Below are 18,042 nucleotides of genomic sequence, written 5' to 3'. Positions count from 1 at the left end.
CATGTCAGAGGGATGCCTGTGGTAGGACCCAGGCACAGAGTGTTGTTCTTAACTATAATGTAAGATTTCTGCATCTTCTTGCTGAGCTAAAATCTGCAAAAAATCTGCCTTTGTGTATAGGGAATATATAGCTCTGTGTGTGTGAGAATATTTTCCACGAATGAAGGCCCAAATTTGCAAAATCTCATAATAGAAATATACTCATGACATTTGAGAGACTTAAAAATCACCCTTCTGTCTGCAAAGTTATTTACTGTGTTACAGACATACATGTAGCTGAAAGGGATGTGGTGATATGTATTTCTCTCCCTTTTCCCAGTTTGTTTGCTGTGCATTTGATAGCACATTGTGTAGAGTCAGATTCCCCCGGTGTCAGTTCCGCTCAATTCCATGAGACTTTGTTGGCATGACAAGTTAGAGAAGTCTTGCCAAAGTGTAAGAAGAAGACAGATGCCTTAGGTCTTGTCTGAGTGACAACAAGCCACGCAAGATAGGGTTATACCGTCACTCTGGGGTACGATTCTCTTTGTCATTGATGTGGGGGGAGGGGGCTCTCATGAAGCAACGGGAAAGAAAAAAACATTTTTTAGAAATGGGAAAATGTGACTGAAGCCAGAGCAGTTGGAAGGGAGACTGAACAGCAGATGTGGGACCTGAAAGTAGTTTGAAGTCTGGAGAGGGGAAGGGGGTGTAAATGATTAAAGGAGGAGTTGATGGTGTCCTTCTAGCATACCTTGGTGGAGTTTGCAAATGCAAACATGGCCACATTGCACTAGTTCTTTGGAGCCAGAAAACCAGGTTAACTAGTCTGGTTTCACTATCTAAACTGAGTGAAGCACAAAATGGGTAACATGCAACCTCAGTGGTGAAAGGTAAATTTCATTGTTGAAATGTTTTTCATCCAAGGAGTAGGACTTTCTGTCTAGTGTCGAACCTCCCGCTGTGAGCAGCAGATAGGTTGTGACCTGTCACAGCAAGTCAATGACAAAGCAGGGACCTGAACTCTGATATTGCCTTCTCCTTCCTTGCTCTAGCCTGAGCCCCTGGACAGCCACCAAAGGCTGTTTAACTTCTCTGAAGCCTGGCACCTCTAACAATACAGCATCCCCTCTACTAAATCACTGTGTTGGCACTTGCTTTGGGACTAGGTCCTGCTGTGAGACTCGAATGCAAGTCCTATGAGCCACACAAACCTGATGAACACTCACTCCCAGAATACACCCTATACACTTGTTGGGTTGGGATTTTTCAAGGCTCCTGGTGTGTTCAGTGGCAGCAGAGTTAGGCCAACACTGAGGGCTAATGACTTCTGTGGGAGCAGTTAGACAAACTCAGGGTGCGTTTGAAAATCCCACCCACTGCTTTTGATCTGTCCTCAGGTTTTGTATTGCTGCCCATCCCCGTAGTACCTGGGTGCCTCCATGGTAGCACATTCCATAGTATCTGGTGGAAGCATCAACTCTCCTTGGAAGTGGCCATGAGTAACTGAGGAGCTCTTTGAAAAAGAGGAGTGTTTGGTAGCCTAGGTAACCTGAAAGGCTCTGCTCTGTGGGTGGCTGTGGTTTTTTTATTCTATCCCGAGCCTGTTTCTGATTAAAACAAACACTGGTGCACACCATCTTGTCAGTCACTCTAGGTTAATCTCTATAAATAATCTCTTCCCAACTCCCCCACTCAGATTCATGGTTATTGCTTCAAGGCATGTCAGCTTTTGTTTAAAGTTCCTTTCGCTTTTTCTTGAGGTCGTGGAGAATACAAATGTTGTCGTTCCTTTAATGGGAAGGAAAGCTGAACTGTAAAAAAAAAATATTCACCTGGGGGAAGGAAAAAACCCTCCATGATAGGGGGAAAAAATCATTTGACTATCAGCCTCCAACAACCTAGTGGTGCTGAGAGCAATTTACCTGTCAGCATCTGTCAGGATGGGAAAGTTAGAGAAAAACAATGCCATCTCTATGGAAGAGAATGTGGGGGTGAGGGAGGAGGAGGAGAAGGAGAATAGCTAATGAAAGCTGTGCTGTATTCTTCCCTGCTGTAGAATAGCAGGCAGGGGAATTGGTCCTTACCATACATTCTGTGGCTTGCTTTCAAAAATGAACCCCAGGCTTCAAGTTATTTCAGGAGAAGGGCAAATGGGGGTGAGGTTGAGACTCATCTAAAAATACAGCAAATAAAGTACAAAGATTTAGAAAAATAGCATTCAGGAAATTTTTTTGTAGCAGTTTCATTGTTCTTTGCTGCCCTGGTTCTTCTATTAAGCATTCCTGTGTCATGCTCCCTCTACCGTGGGCCTCCTTCTCGTCTCTGCGGATCTCAGTCCATCTTCCTAGTCTCTGGAGCCTGCTGACATGCAGTGAAGATTGTCTAATCTAGCTGTATGTTTGTTTTCCTTGGCATCCCATTAACTGGCAGTCTGGAAAATGCCAGGGTTTCAAGGGTTAAGTGCACTCAAAATAGCCCAATGCAGCTCTTAAGGATGAAAAATTAAAACCACCACAAATAAAACCTCATTAGGAAAAAGGATATTTCACCCATGAAAAAGACCTTCATAAGTCACTGGCATGGTACCTATGAGTTATGGGTCTTTGCCTCCTGTAAAAGATACACAATCCTCATCCTTCAAAGTTAAGGAATGGTTAGCAGCAAAGAAGGAACAGTATCTCCATACACCCCCACATGCCAGATGCAGCAGGTGCCAGATATTCCTGGCATGGCTGTTTGGACGCAGAGGAAACTAAATAGGGGCTGCTAGTGAGGTGACTTCCTATTACCAGGTTTCCAGATGGGATTCCCAACCTGAACCATTCAACCAACAAAGAGGAGCAGCAGTTAAATCCATGAGCGGTTTTAGCCTGGATTAATTACTTGGTGTAAAAATTGCAGCCTGGGCTGGACAAACCTCCTGTCTTTGCCCAATATTGGAAGCAAACCCAAACCCTGAATCTCTTGCAAGTTTAAAATAGGCGTGGAGTTTTCCTTGCCTGCAGTAGAAACTCTGGTTTGGTAGGGGGAAAAAGTATCAGGTTGCCTCCTCCTCACCGGGACAAGACTCCAGAGAGGAGCAGGTCATTCTCTGAATTTAATGTAATGGTAGCACCTAGAGGCCTCAGTTGAGATTGAGCACCTATTGTGTAAGGAGCTGTGCAAACACAGAGACAATTCCTCCTGCAAAAGACCTTATGATCTGCATAGACAAGGTAAAATTTGTATGCTCATTTTACAGATGGGTAACTGAGTTACAGTAGGGATAGCAATTGAACCCGGGGCTCCTGAGTCTACTCAAATGCCTTAACCACAAGCCCGCTCTTCTTTTGGGGTACTCATCTACATAAAGAATGCTGAGATTCCATAGTTGCGTTATATTGCTCATGACCAGCACAGAACTTGACTGTCCACAGGATCAGATTACAGCTTCCATTCCCTGTCCCTGCAAGCAACTGGTTCAGAAGGAGCGTGGCACTGGCCCTGCACGAAAGCTCACTAACTCTCTGGAGACCAGCATCTGCCCGAGATCTGCCTTCTCTGCAGAGATGGTTTACTCCATCTTTTGAGATGATTTGATAACGAAGCAGTTGTACCTTTAAGGGGATGCAACTACTTCATTCCCTGTGAGCCACAAAGATCTAACCCTGCAACCTCTGACAGCATCTCTTGTCATTGGGGCTCTCTTGTCTGGTGTCACTTAAACTTTCCATGTGATTCCGCCCCCCCAAGTGAGATTTGATCTGACAACAGAACAGCAGGGTCCTGGTCTTACCAACCTTCCCTCACTATGCTGAACTCGACCTTTGTGCATCACAGTCCAGTTCGCTGAGGCTGGTGCGAGGCAAGAGGAGCTGAAGTCTTAGTAAAGTGGGCCTGGCAGAAATATAACTTAATACCAAAGAATCACACCCAAAATAGCGCTGAGCAAGGAGCCATCGGGACTTTCCCTTAGTACTCAGCTACATCAGCTTTCTTTACTCTGTGATTAGCCAATCCTAATACTCAGTATGACCTATTTCTCACAAGTTTTGACCCTGATAAGAGGTTTTGCTTGAGTAAGAACTGCATGAAGGTTTGGGACTTGGCCCATTGGGGTCACTTAATTCTTTTTTTTTTTTTTTTTTTTTTTTTTTAGAAAAAGCTCTGCAAATCTTTATGCAGAATGCTCTTTCTGCATGTCATTTCCCAGGACGTTCTACCAATGGTATTTCTAAGATGTATCTATCATACTGCTATCTATGTGATGTAGTAGCTAAGCCCATAGCAATATAAATGGTGTTAATTTCTCTTCATCCCCTGTGAATGCCGGGATATGGATGTAAACATTTTGGGCATTTATTCTCCTGGCTATTGCCCAGCAGCATTGTAGTTTGAGCACTAAGAGCAGATGGAAATGCCGCTTGGGCACATGTTTTTGAATAGACGGAGTCCTTGTCTCCAGACTTTGTTGAAGAGCAGGACAGGGATGAGTTACAGCATGTGAATTCAATCTAATTTAAAAGTGTGTGTGTTATTTTTTAAAAAATAAGTTACTTTTAGGAAAGGACATTGTGTTAATTTCACCAGGATAGATATCTCTGCCTTCCTGACCTTGCAGTTCCTGAAGTACACTTCACTATTATTCTCTTAAATCAGTGCTGTCCCCTTTATTTCTCCACACACACATCCCTTTGCCCAGGTATACAGAGTAATTTATCCCAGAATTGTCACACTCTTACCTGTCTAGTAGCTTCTATTGTTTTGACAATTAAATACTAATTGGAGATTTGTGTACAGCTCCTGTTGACGCTGGTGAGAATTTGTCATATGTATCAAGGGATGAATTGGCCCATAGGTTGTACTAGCAACCCAAAGCATCTGTGATAATTCATATTTCATCTGTAGATTGATGTATGGGAAAAACTTTTGCATTACAGAAGAGTCCCATTATGTACAAATCTCTGTTTAATCTGACATGCTATTGTAGCCCGAGTGTGGTTTTTACAGGGGGAAAAATGATTTTACAGAAGTTTCAAGCATCTCCCAAGAACTTTCCCCAAATCAGGTTTCCACTGTACTGATAAAGTTAAAAATGTCTCTAGTACATCTCTACCGCAATATAATGCTGTCCTTGGGAGCCAAAATTTTTTACTGAATTATAGGTGAAACCCCGTTATATTGAACTTGCTTTGATCTGCCGGAGCGCGCAGACCCCCCCCCCCCCCCCCCGAGCACTGCTTTACCACATTATATCTGAATTTGTGTTATATTGGGTCACGTTATAGCGGAGTAGAGGTGTACCATCTTCTGATGGGTCTGCTTTCTTTCTCCTTTGATTTTTCTCCCCTTTTCCTTAATTTGCTCTTTATCATTGTTTCTATTTAAAGAACAAGCAAAGGAGAGAGGTAAAAGTGGATTGAGACTTAGGGCTGCTAATTAGTTCCAGGGCTTGGAATGGAAAGTTCATTGGCCAATTGCATTTATCTTCTCACCCAGGTGGATTTGAGAACTCCGCATAAAGAGAATACATTGGGCATATTTAGATGCATACAAGATCATGATTAATTTTAACCTCATCCGAAGTCATGGGTTGGGGAAGGGTCTGAAATATAATGCTCTCATCAGGGAATTGCCAATAGGGCTGTTAAATAACCACAATCGGTATTAAGGGGGAAACATAGTCATTAACCCATATTCCTGATGATGCTGCATTCCAGCTGGAATTTTTTAGTGTTCTGTAGAAACACAAGCCCTTGCTTTGACTTGTTATGAATCCAACTTCACAGGGTTTCTTTTAGGACTGCATCTTACAAGGCACACATATCGACAGGCAGCTAGAGAAAGGACCTAGTCCAGCCCTTACCAAACTTTTGTCATTTATTTCAAAGAGAGCAAGACTGGGCCCTGTGGGTATGATACAGCCTGGTGCAATTTGTCAGACAGTTTAGTGTTTTTGTTTTAGTTTTCCTCCCTCCAACCATCGGGATTTGGACTCTGCAGGAGACAAAATACCAAACCTGATGTCCTAATCTGCTATGGGGACTCCTGTGTTCCTCTGCTATTCCAGATGTTAAAAGGGAAAGTAATCCACAGCTACCAGGAAGCCCATTTGAATAAGTAGTACCACATGACAAATTTTTGACAGGTTCCCAGTAGGTTTAAACATTGTACCTGCAGGAAGCTGATAATTTGGATTCTCTAAACAAAATCTTTCCTTTGGCCAGGTGCTTCTGAAGCTCATTGTGTATCTCCAATCTAATCCGGAGCCACAGTAACTGCAAACATGAGCTAACAAGCAGTGAACAGACAGCCCACTACCCAGGGTTCTGCTGACTGCTTTGAGTTTGCATTATTCAAAAACATCAGGGGATATGATTTGCATTCTTTATGGCCAAGCGAAGGCACCATGGAATCTCTGATCCCCTTTGGGGGGAGATTACATGAGATGGCAGAGTGACTGGAAGGGAAATTGCTTGAAATTACACCTAGCACACTGTTTATGTGTGTGCGCACGTACCTATGATAGGAATGGTTGGAGTATGATAGTTGTGTGAGGGAGAGAGAAATGAGGATAGATGAATGGTGATTTGCATCTGAGAGAGGGGAGGGTGTAGGGGGGCATGTAGGGCGATGTGAGAGAAGATTCTCACTGCTTTATCAGAGATGAGTTAATTTGAGCAGGAAGGGGAGAAATTCAGTTCAACATTTTCTAGGGGAGGGGATTGGAGAGGAAGATGGAGCTGGCGGAGATGGGATTTGACTATCCAAACCTTCAAGGAAAATTAGCCTGGAAGCACGTTAAGATTCTTCTGTGAGACTCTTTAGTTCACATCCTAATTAGCACAAGCAAATACAGAAACTATGCTGAGCATGAGATACATGTGTTGATATTTAATTATATAACAAACCCCTAGTCTGTTACAGTAGCTTCTGGGAGCAGGGAATGCAGGCGATATGAGGTGTGCTGGAGTTAATTTAAAAATACTTTTAATGAATTCATTAAAGCATCAAAGAGGCGCCGTACCCTATTGCTATCAGGGGCATTGGAATGGCAGGTGAGTCCTGGAGCCCAAACTGCCTTTGCAATCCACCTGTTTCTCCCACATCCTGGGTCAAGCCTCCATCTCTGCCTGCAGGTAGCAGTGGGTACTGAGTTCCTCCTTTACAAAGGTTCAGGGGGCAGATGGGTTATTTCTCAAGGCCAGTCAGAAAGTGCCCTTGTATTTCTTGTCCACCAGAGGAGCAATTTGGGACTGTCCTGTTGGTGGGTAACCCTGGTAATCCCAGGACTCTTCCAGCACTGCCCTCTTAAAGGGCCAGTCTCCAAGGACTCAGCACCTCCAGTAGAGACAAACTGTCGAGCTCTGCTAAGGCATCTAACTACGGGCTGAATTTTCAGAAGCACTGCGCATCTGATGTGCACCAATGGTATGGAGCTCCTTCGAACATCTGCCCCAAAGAGAAAGTGGTCATGGTCTCCTCCAGCCCCTAACACTTAGCAGTGTGGAGAGCTGCCTCTTTATCTCCCCAGCCATGTATGTTCCTATCATTTCTTGCTTATCCCTCTGCTGGCTCTTGGTACCTGGGATGGACATTCCCTCCCCGCCTCAGTATCCTGTCTAGGCACAGGCGCTGCAGGGCACAGATGGCAGTGTAAGGGCAGGAGGAGGTGACGATGAGCAATTATCATCAGGCCACTTAGTCACATGGCTGTGCATCAGAGGTGGCCTGGTGGGCAGTCAGGAAATGGATTATCCGATTGGCTGTGTTCTAAAACTCAGCCAGTCAGAAACAGGTTATCAAGGGTTAGGTAGAATCTGACAGGGAATATAGTATGGAGTGCTTAATTTGTGCCGGCGCTGAGCCCCTGCACCTCTGGGCTTGACAGGTCAGAGCCCCGGCACCTCCGGGCTTGCTGCATCAGTTATGAAAGTAAAAAAAAAAAAAAAATTAAGCACAGATAGTATGATTATATTTCTCAGTCCTGGCTGCGGGTAACCAGCACATGTACATGTGCCTGACTCACATGGCTCCACTTCGAGGCTAACAGACCCCAAATTTCCCACCAGCAACAACAGGATAGAGAGGGACCATAACACCACTACTGTGTAGGCTGGGAACAACTAAAGGAGCTTCTCTGAAACACTATCTGGATAATATTTTGGGAGCTGTGCTGCACTCAGGACTCCTTTATTTTCTTCTCAATTGTTTTTTGTTGGCCTTCCTTGGTTTTAAAGCTACAAATCCCCTCTATGCCTCTTCCAGCCATATTAAACTCTCTTGAAAGAAAAGATCTAGGGTTGGAGCCATTTCTTTTTATTTTTAAGGGGCTGGATTGACTAGCCCTCAAGCCGATTACCTATGATCTACAGCATTGGTGCAAACTTCTCCTTACTGTCCCTTCCCCCTATTGTACTCAGCCCAGCCCCCATAATAACCATCTAGAGGTGGCTGTTTTTTATTTGCATGACAATAGCTTCTACAGACAACCCCCCACCCCAACAGGATTAAGGCCCATTGTGCAAGATGCTGTACATACACACAATTAAGAGACAATCCCCACCTCAAACAATGTACAGTCTAAATAGACAGGAAAAGGGTTGAGGGGAAATTAAGGATTATTATTCCCATTTTATGGTTGAGGAAATGGGACATGGAGAGATTGACTGGCCCAGGGTCACCCCCAGAAGATTATGGCAGAGCTAGGATTTGAACCAAGATCTCCCAAGCTCTTGTTGTGTGCTTTAATGAGTGGGCCCCTAGATCAACCCCCTTTCCTGGCCCCGTCCATCTTTGGCCCCTGCATTGAAACTTCAGGAAGGGTCAAACTGTGATGTGGCCACACCCTGAGATCACTAATTGGTTCCACACAGGATGCCAACCCACCATTGGAAGTGCAACAACTTCCAGTCACTAGTCATCTCCCTGGGCTGGATCGGAGCTAGTGGCCAGATGGGCAAAAGGCTTTGTGTCCAAAACCCTTCCACTCTCCAGTCTCCCACCTCACTCTGGCACCAGCTTCTGTCACTGCAACCCTGTCTCTGCAGCTTCCTGCAGAATAGAACCTGCTCCAAATTTTTTCTGGCTGTCTTCATCACAGGAATCCAGATGGTTACTTTTCATTTTTCACACAATCAAGTCATGCCAGGCTCAGCAAGAGGCGAGTGCCTCTATGCACAGAGAGGTTTGCAAAAGTTCTTTTCAAATGAGGAAGACCTGACAAAGGGCTCACGGCTGTTTACCCCAGGCCAAGAGTTCGAATCCATGCCATGAGTAAGGTTGATGCCAGCTGATGGTGGTTCACTGGCCTATGTAACATGAGTGGGTAGTGTCAATCCAATTCCTAGTGGGAAAGTGACACACAATACAGCCTAGCTGGCTTCATCACTGGCAGCCACAACAAAGTAGCCAATGACTGAATGTGCTGTGGAACCAGATCGCTACATGGGAGTGGGGTTCATCTTGGGCAGGAGTGGGGCCAAGAGAAACTTGCTCATGGTGCCCTTGTTCCACCTGTAAATGTAACCACCACCCCGGTGACCAACACACCAGGGACCTTCAGAGATAAAAGCAGGGAGCTGCTACAGCTTGAACTAAAGAGGCCAGGCTCTATATCTGTGGGCAGTAACAGCTCATCTCCTCTGTGGATTGGCACAGAGGGGGACCTGCAGCACACCCTCACCAGCAGGGCACCTAAACCGTTCTCCAGTCTGCAGCTCTACCAAGGCATTTCATTGTGTAACCTTGCAATAGAGCAGCAGGCAGGTAACAGCCACACCTGCCTTATTGACTCTGGTTTGTGCTGATGTGTCTAACTCTGCCTAGGGAAGTATTGCAACATACACTATGAAATGAGTCCAGATGAGGCTGTCTGATATTAGCCACGGCAAATGATCAGGTCCTTTTTATTTCCCCATTAAAGGAGCTTGTGGTAGGCTGAGCTAATCATGCTTTCTTTCCCACCTCCCACTTCCTCAGAACTTCTTCCCCCTTTAATCAAAATCTCAGAAGAGCAGGATGCCTTCCCTCATTGCTGGAGAGATAATTGAAAAAGTCCTGGGGATGTAAATAATTAACGTTTGTTGTGGGGTATGGGGAGCATTTTCCATGGCCCCTTGTCAGGGTAAGTTAGTGCCATCTGATTGATATGCAGTCACCTCGATCGATGTCTCTGTAATTCATGGACACCCCCATTAAAGTGCCAAACTGCAGCCACTCACCTTAATTCACTTTGCTACTCTCTTCTGACTGTTTGCTTACTGAGACATGGCTCCGGTACGATCCCCAAGGGAGGGATGTGCAGCAGCGCAAGGTGCTGTAGTAGTGTCATGCCAATGTTTTAACAAGGGGCTTCCACCTCTTTGTGTATGGTATGCCCTGAGCACAGGGGCTGTGGAAGGGGCTCTTTAGGAGTATTGGAAAATGTATGTGACACTCCTCCAGCTGTGCATTCCAATCCAGGTTCTTTGTTCTTCCAAGACAGGAATATGTGACTTGTTCCTTGGTGTGGTTCTCGTGGATGAGACCTTTAAAAATGAGGCACTATCACCTGTACAGGCATAAAGGATTCCACGTTATTGTAGGGAGGAGGTGGCCTCAACGCCCTTCATTTCTCCTTTGCCACACTGCTGGGGAGAGTGCTGTGCCTCCCTCCATCCTAGAACTGGCTGCATTTCAACATTGCAGTATGGTTCCACCACCTGAGGCTGTATCAGGCTGGGAAAATGTAGGCTGTTGTGAAAGCCAGGACTGGGGGTTGCACTGGCTAGGTTGATTTTAAGCAGGCAAGGGAAATGGGAAAATGATTTTCCCAATGAAAACTATAAATTATCTCCAGGGACTCAGTACTCGCATGAACTCCATTTTCTTAAAGTCCAGGATCCATCCAATCCTGGCGCTGACATTGGGTCATGCAATGAAGTTCTGGCATCTCATTTTCTTTTGTATCAGCACTTTTCCAACCCAGGAGCACAAATGTCTATATGGAAACAGTGGTAAACACGCTGTCTCCCACCCCACAAATCCCACCCTGAATGTAAAGGCCTCATGCATTACCTTGACGTCAGCATGGTGCCCTGGGCAGGAGACGTTGTGACTGCTGTAACGAATCAATCATCTAACCTGCACAAGGGCATAGCTTGGATCCATTGGAATTGCTTCAGCTCTTCCATATGTAAAATATCCAGGTCAAATGCAGAGTGATAGGGTAGGGATCACGGATCTGGGTCACCAACAATGTGGTGGGTCGAATAATCAAACCCTTTTCCTTCCAGCTCAATGGCTGCCAGGAACTCAGGAGTGCCACTACAAAAGCAGCCACAAAGCCAAGCCTAGTGAGGCAGAAGCACTCAAGGCCTGTCCAGCTGGGGCACTGACTATTTTTATCTGCATTCAGGGGAGGCTGCTTTCATAACTGAAGGCAGGGATGAGGGGAAGGAGTTGCATCTGCCTCCTAAAGCAGCCAGACATCTAAATTTGTCCCTTGCTGGCATGACTTTCTGCTGTATGGGCCTGGGGGCAATGGAATATTAACCAGTGATTTACCAATAGGAGCTTTTTTTTAAGCTCTTATTACCCAGCAGCACTTCATGGAGAAATAATACAACTGTGGTCTCGTCATTGGAGGTTTGCTCCAACTACAGTCACTGGCGGGGGCCAGGGGGAAGCTGCACCAGTGCAAACCCTTTTGTAGATCAGCAAAGCAGTGCAGCTATACCGCAGATTGTAACCGGGGCAAATCCCTAGTGCAGAGAAGGCCTATGAGACCTACCAAGAAAGAACATGTGGCACAGAGACACACCCAGTTCTGAGTCCTGCAACCTCAGGAAAGAGAATCCTTTGCCCCAACTCATCCCTACAGGTTAATCAACTATCAGAGCTCACAAGCTAAGCACTGTTGGGACTATTCAGTACTTGGATGAGAGGCCAAGGAAAACCCAGTACATTTCAGGCAGTGGCATTGGTACATCTATGGAAGGTGCTTTTCCATCTAGGGCAGCACTGTGCCCATTGTCCTAGGATGCTGTGGGCAGTGTTACCTAAAAGATTAGAATACTGACCACTGAGGACTTTGAAGATTTTGTGATGCTCTTCATGTGAGATAGGGTGCTAGTGTGCTGGCCATACTGCATTACCTACTTAAAATCCCACCACAAATTCAACTGCCTAGTCTTTGCTTCCTCCCCTCAACTGTCGTGTTTAGCATTGCTGTGTAAGCTGCCCGGTATCGGCCAATAATTCGCTGCATTTTGTGGACAAAAGTTATTCCACTCCTATATATTTGTAAAGCTTAGAGTGTAAAGTCTCTCTGGATGAAAAGTGCCATGTCAATATAAGGCAGCCACATTACAATATCATTAAAATATATAGTATGCGCTGTGTATAGAGACACACAAATAAGAACCAGCATTACATAGGGGAGAGCAATACTCCATTAGGTACTGCTAACACTGCTGTAAGGCGTCTTCTATCTACCCATCTCACAAAGAACATATTGATAGTTTGCTGCTGTCTAGTTCAAATCTTCCTTCTCAAATAAGGCTTTGCTTGTGATACCATCTCCTGAAATGCTCCCTGCAGGGGATATTTTGACAGAAAGTGTGATTAAAATATAATACTGTGGCTATCTCCCCGTTTGCCATTTATGAGGAATTCTGTTACCTGGGGGGATTAATTCTATATCATGTTGTAGCACAATATAGATTCCCTGCTCTTCCTTGCTGTTTCTGTGCATACATAATAGAGAAACCTTCTTAAGTCCCACTGCATGATCTGAAAAGTTTTCTGGGAGGGTCTCAGCCATCTCAGGGTCCTCTCCTGCCCCACCCTTTTGTCCCCAAATTATCTCAGAGCCAGCATTACCCCAACTTTGAGAAGTGCAAAAGGAAAGAGTTTTATAAAAGTGTCATCACGTTTCAGAGCTTGATTATTCATTGCAAGTGGCAAACCCATTCTCCTTATAGTCTTCTTTGCCAAACCTCTGGCCTCCCAACGTGATAAGCTTTTGTGTAGAACTCATTTTGTAGGCAATGCCCACCGGAAGTGAATTGGATGGTTTGGGGGTTAAGGCCGTGAATTAGGACCCTGGAAATGTGATGTCAATTCCCAGCTTGGCTGTCAGCTTCCCGTGTGAGTTGAGGCTCGTTACTCACTCACTAGTCAATGGGACTTGTCAGGTATGTAAAGTTGTGTATGGCCTTAAGTGTTTGCAGGGTTAGGCCTTTGAAGTCCCTTTGCCTGAGCTCCCTATCTACAAAATGGGTCTATGCTTCTGCATCGCACTGAGGGTTTGTGGAGTGCTCAGACCCTATGGTGCTAGGGGCAGTGTAAGTACCTAGATAGACAGAAATCCAAACAAAGAAAACCCTCCATTATTCCCGCCTCAGGATCTCAACATGTTCCATCTTCATGTCTGTTGAGCTCATTGCAGGACCAGGGCCTAAGGGCAGGCAGAACTCGGTGTCTGCACATATCTAGCTGACTGCAGGATTGGGGCCTTAAATTGGGCATGCTCTGGGATGGGGAGGATTCCCGTTTTACCTCCTGTGCAGCACCTAGCACATCTGTCGATATTTAATTCTGTGACAGTAGCTCCTGGGAGCAGGGGATACCTGATATGAGGTGTGCTGGAGTTCACTAAAAAACACTTGAATGGATTCAAAGCTTCCCTGGATATTCAGGGATGATTCTCTACTGCTTTGCATCTTCTGTCATCATTTTACTTCTGTGCAAAGTGGCTGTGAATGGTCTGAATGCAGAATTCCAAATTGGTAGAGTTTTAGAGGTGAGATTTTCAGAAATGCCTAAGTTGCTCAGGAGGCCAGGTCCCATTGAAAACCAAAGGGACTTAGGCTTCTACATGACTTAGGCACTTTTGAAAAATCCTACTCACTCTGCATACCTGCAAATGACACAAGGTGTGAAACAGTGGAAAATCATTTTCCCTTCCCTGCAGCCTTTACCTGTCTCTTGTTCACCACTCTGCAGAATCCATAAGCACCCTTGTTTTGCATGACTGCCTCAATTTGCATTGCCAGCAGATCCATTGACACTTGGCTGGACTCTGGTGTATGAAATGCTCCTTGAAATTAGCCTGCAAGTTGAGTTTGTTCTGGAAAGATAAGAAGGAAAGTGGCCCAGGGGAGGGGGGAATTATGCATGTGAAACTACACTGTGAAATTAGCACCAGCAGTCATACTCCAGGCCAGCAATATTTCTGTGGGATTTCTTTTGGAAGTAGGATTTTTTACTGTGGGCAATAGACTTGTTTCCCTCAACCCATTGGCTTCCAATCCCCACACAAACTCAACTGTGGAAGCCAAAGGATAAATTCTCTGCTAGCTTAGTCTGGAGTCGCTATGTAGCGCAGCAATATGATACCAAAGAGGAATTTTAATTTCATGCTGTGTAAGAAGAGTGCATGCAACAGTAGCAGCTGTATAGATTTTCATATGAATAGATGTACAGTATTCAGAACAAATTGTAACTGTGTTGTCCTGCGGGCTTTAATTCTTCCTGCTTTTCCTTGCCACTTTCACATTTCTCCCTGTTGTCCACTCATTCTAGCACTTGCTGAAATCGAAAGCATGTCCTTGCCAGACTGATGTATAAAGCAAGTGTGCTGCTCAGTTATATTACAATCAGGTTCAGGGTCCTTGTGTCGGAGAAGACCTAAACACAAACATGTTCTGCATGTAAGAGATGATGTTTTTAACCTAGGGCCCCTCTCACTCAGCTTTGCAGGTCTCTGAACAAGAGCAGTGGTAAGACAGCAGAGCCCATTAGTGCTACTAGACTTACAAGGATGCTATTAAATAATGAGTTATTTCCTTTTAACTGTATCTGCTGCTGGTGAAAGGAGCCTCTCCAATGGACCTGGTGTCCCCACATCAACTACAGAGCATCCACAGCAGAGATGACTGCAGTGCAAGCTTCCTCTCAGCGAGGCCCTACATCAACTACAGAGCATCCACAGCAGAGGTGACTGCAGTGCAAGCTTCCTCTCAGCGAGGCCCTATGAGTGTGTAAAGGTGTTGAGCTGAAGACCAATCCCCCCTACAGGTGGAAGAGGAGGAGCAACCGTTCTATAGAATTTAATAGAAAATTACAACCCACTATAGAATTCTAGAGAGTGGTTTAAAAAAGGGCAGGGTCATTCTCTGTTCAGTTCTACAGAGCTTCAGAGTAATTTCTATACAATCCAAAAGCCTTAGTCTCCATTAAATTCTACAGGGCTTCACTATAAAAGCAGCTTCCATGGCCCATCCAGTCTTTGGCTTCTCTGTGACTCCCAACAGCAGTGCTTCCAGATCCATCAGCCCCAGTTTAAAATTCCTTTAAATGGAATATTTGGCTGAATATAGGACTATGGAAGCATGTATTTAATCTATCCCTATATGGTTTATATAGTGCTCATCACCATGATATCTGAGCATCTTTCAGGGGCAAAGTTCAACTTTTACATGTTGATGGGGAGTTTAATTTGTTGGCTTGGAATAACCACACCAGAGGGTTATAAAATAGTACTATCTACAACCACTGGTTCAAACTCTAGCAGGATGCCTTCATCCTCCTGAGCTGCATGCAGTCTGAGGGCAATCTTTCCCAGGAGAACTTGAAAACAAATCCTGTTGGCTCCTGAAAAAAATCCCAAGGACTTCTGATAAGAGTAGAGTTTTACTCTGGTGCACAGTTTCGTCCTTTCCCATGCTCTATGCAGTTTACCTACCTAGCTCTCAATCCCAGAGTTGGCTGCATTTCAGTGGGGAAGTCTATGATTCATAAAGTCTTCTGACTTGAAAACATCTCTCTAAAATATTATAGTAAATTATTATTTTTCAAAGAAGGAGCCTGAAATGATTGTTCTTGTGGGTGCCGATCAATAAATAAACTTACAACAACCAGAAAGTTGGCTTTAAATAAACTTCTGCTAATAACGTCTGTGAGGTGAACAGCTCCATCAGTTTCCATGTTAAACCGTTCATTAATGCAGCTGCACATCCTAGCATGTCCATCAGAACCAATCCATTTTGTCAGTTAGGACAAGTGAGTAAATCTTCTGGCGTGCAGACACTGCTTTTCTAATTTCCGTACGTGATAGGGAAAGGCATGTGCCAGAGAAATCTTTGTTCTAATTGCCCAAGAAGTGTGGAGGGACAGGGGGAAGATTGGAGAGAATCATCAATATAGAGTTTGACTGGGACACCAAGGTTTGTAAATGAGCCCAGAAGAAGAGTTTGCAACAATGCAAATAATCCTCGCTCTTATTCTCATTTTATCTCCGTGACAGCTGCTGGCAATGCACTAAGCTGAATCCCAGCAGAGATCGTGCTGGCTCCTTGCAATCCCTGCCAACCTATGTGAAGGATGGAGGAACCCAGCAGTGTCACCAGATGGACCTTGCTTCACAATCGTTTACAATCCTGATGGGTTTGTCAGGCCGCAGCATCCTCTGACTCTTAATTCCCAGCATGTTATTTACTTTCTTCCCACTAGGTGGAGAAGAGAAATATTTCCTAGACTAGAGAGTAGTGAGAATAGCAGGTTGGGTTTGAGGGCTGCATAAGTCCCTAACCTACAAACTAACTTCCTGTGATGAATGCATCTTACCAGAAAAGTTACATGCATTCAGATTTAATGGCTTCCTTCGCAGCTCTGGATTGATACAGCTGGGAAACGCATTAAAGAGTTCAGCAGCAAAACAGACACCTAATGAATAAAATACAGATTTTCATTTGAAATCATTGCCCGGCGCAGCTCATAAATGGTGGCAACACCTTCTGCTAATTTAAGGAAAGGGCCGGGTTTGCAACCGTCCCATTAGAAACCCATGCCCTGCTCACACATTTTATGTAGGTCTCTTCCCCCGCCCCCCTCCAGATATGAGCATCAGGTATGCACTGGATGCAGCAGGCTTTCTGCTGGCATCCTGTGGGAGGAAGCACTGAAGCAAATTAGCTCTCTAGGGGTGAGCATCATAAAGAACTGCCCACCTACACATATGCCACTCAAACTAACCCTAGCAAAATCCAATAGGCTCATAAGGTCAAGATGGATTCATACCGATAATAAACTGTTAAATGCATGTCAGAGTCAGTTAAACTAAACAAGTCAAACCCAACAAGCTTGAAAGCTGCTGCACTCCCAAGTCCTATGCCACCTAAGATGAGACTCCAGGGACTGACTTTCTGCCTCCCTGCTAATTACTCTCCCTCCTGTGTAGCACCCGTGATGCTTTTACCACACAAGATCCCTGCCCCAAGGAGTTCCATCTCTGCCGACCAGTGGACTTAGGAGATGCTGGCCCCACTGCAGAAGGTGCAGTGACTTCACTGGCACTGAGAGAGACACTGCAAGATTTAGAAATGGGACTAGAGGAAAGGGAGGGCGCTTGGCATGTGGGAGGTGGAGAGGCTGTTCCAAGCATGATGTGAAAGGAGGGGAGAAGCTGAGGTGACCAAGGGCAATGTAATCAGGAGCGGCTCTAGGTGTTTTGCTGCCCCAAGCACAGCAGGCAGGCTGCCTTCGGCAGCTTGCCTGTGGGAGGTCCCCAGTCCTGTGGATTCGGAGTCATACCTGCAGGAGGTCCACCGAAGCCGCGGGACCAGCAGACCCTCCACAGGCAAGCCGCCGAAGGTAACCTGCCTGCCACCCTCACAGCAACCAGCAGAGCCCCCCCCCGTGGCTTGCCACCCCAGGCACGTGCTTGGCGTGCTGGTGCCTGGAGCTGCCCCTGAATGTAATGGGGTATAGATGCCCTTTGGAGCTTATAGAGGCTTTGTGGGCCCGGAGCTCATTCAGACCATGTTTGCAAAGCAAAACATGCAGCTGTCGGACTAGAGCGAAGGTTAGCAAGGGACCTGCCTCCTGCTACTCTGATTGTGGCATAAAGAGTCAGCTCTCTTGTTGTTTTTTGTTTTGTTTGTTTGTTTGTTTTTACAAAAAGGGGAAAGCATCATCTTTCCCCAACAATTTAGTTATCTAGGGGCTTGTCTACATCAGAAAGTTGCAGCGCTGGTGAGGGGGTTACAGCGCTGCAACTTAGGAGGTGTACACATCTGCAGGGCATCACCAGCGCTG

At 45.4% G+C, this 18,042-nt stretch overlaps 1 protein-coding gene across 1 annotated transcript in view; it reads left to right on the top strand.

The window, feature by feature from the left end:
• The window catches only part of PLXNA2 (plexin A2), a 334,324-nt gene that overhangs the window by 104,624 nt on the left and 211,658 nt on the right, over positions 1–18,042 (top strand).

This window comes from Gopherus evgoodei, chromosome 4 (assembly GCF_007399415.2).
Source record: "Gopherus evgoodei ecotype Sinaloan lineage chromosome 4, rGopEvg1_v1.p, whole genome shotgun sequence".
Lineage (NCBI taxonomy): Eukaryota > Metazoa > Chordata > Testudines > Testudinidae > Gopherus > Gopherus evgoodei.
The sequence above is the reverse complement of the archived record's forward strand: the minus strand, read 5'-3'. Positions and strand labels throughout refer to the sequence as shown.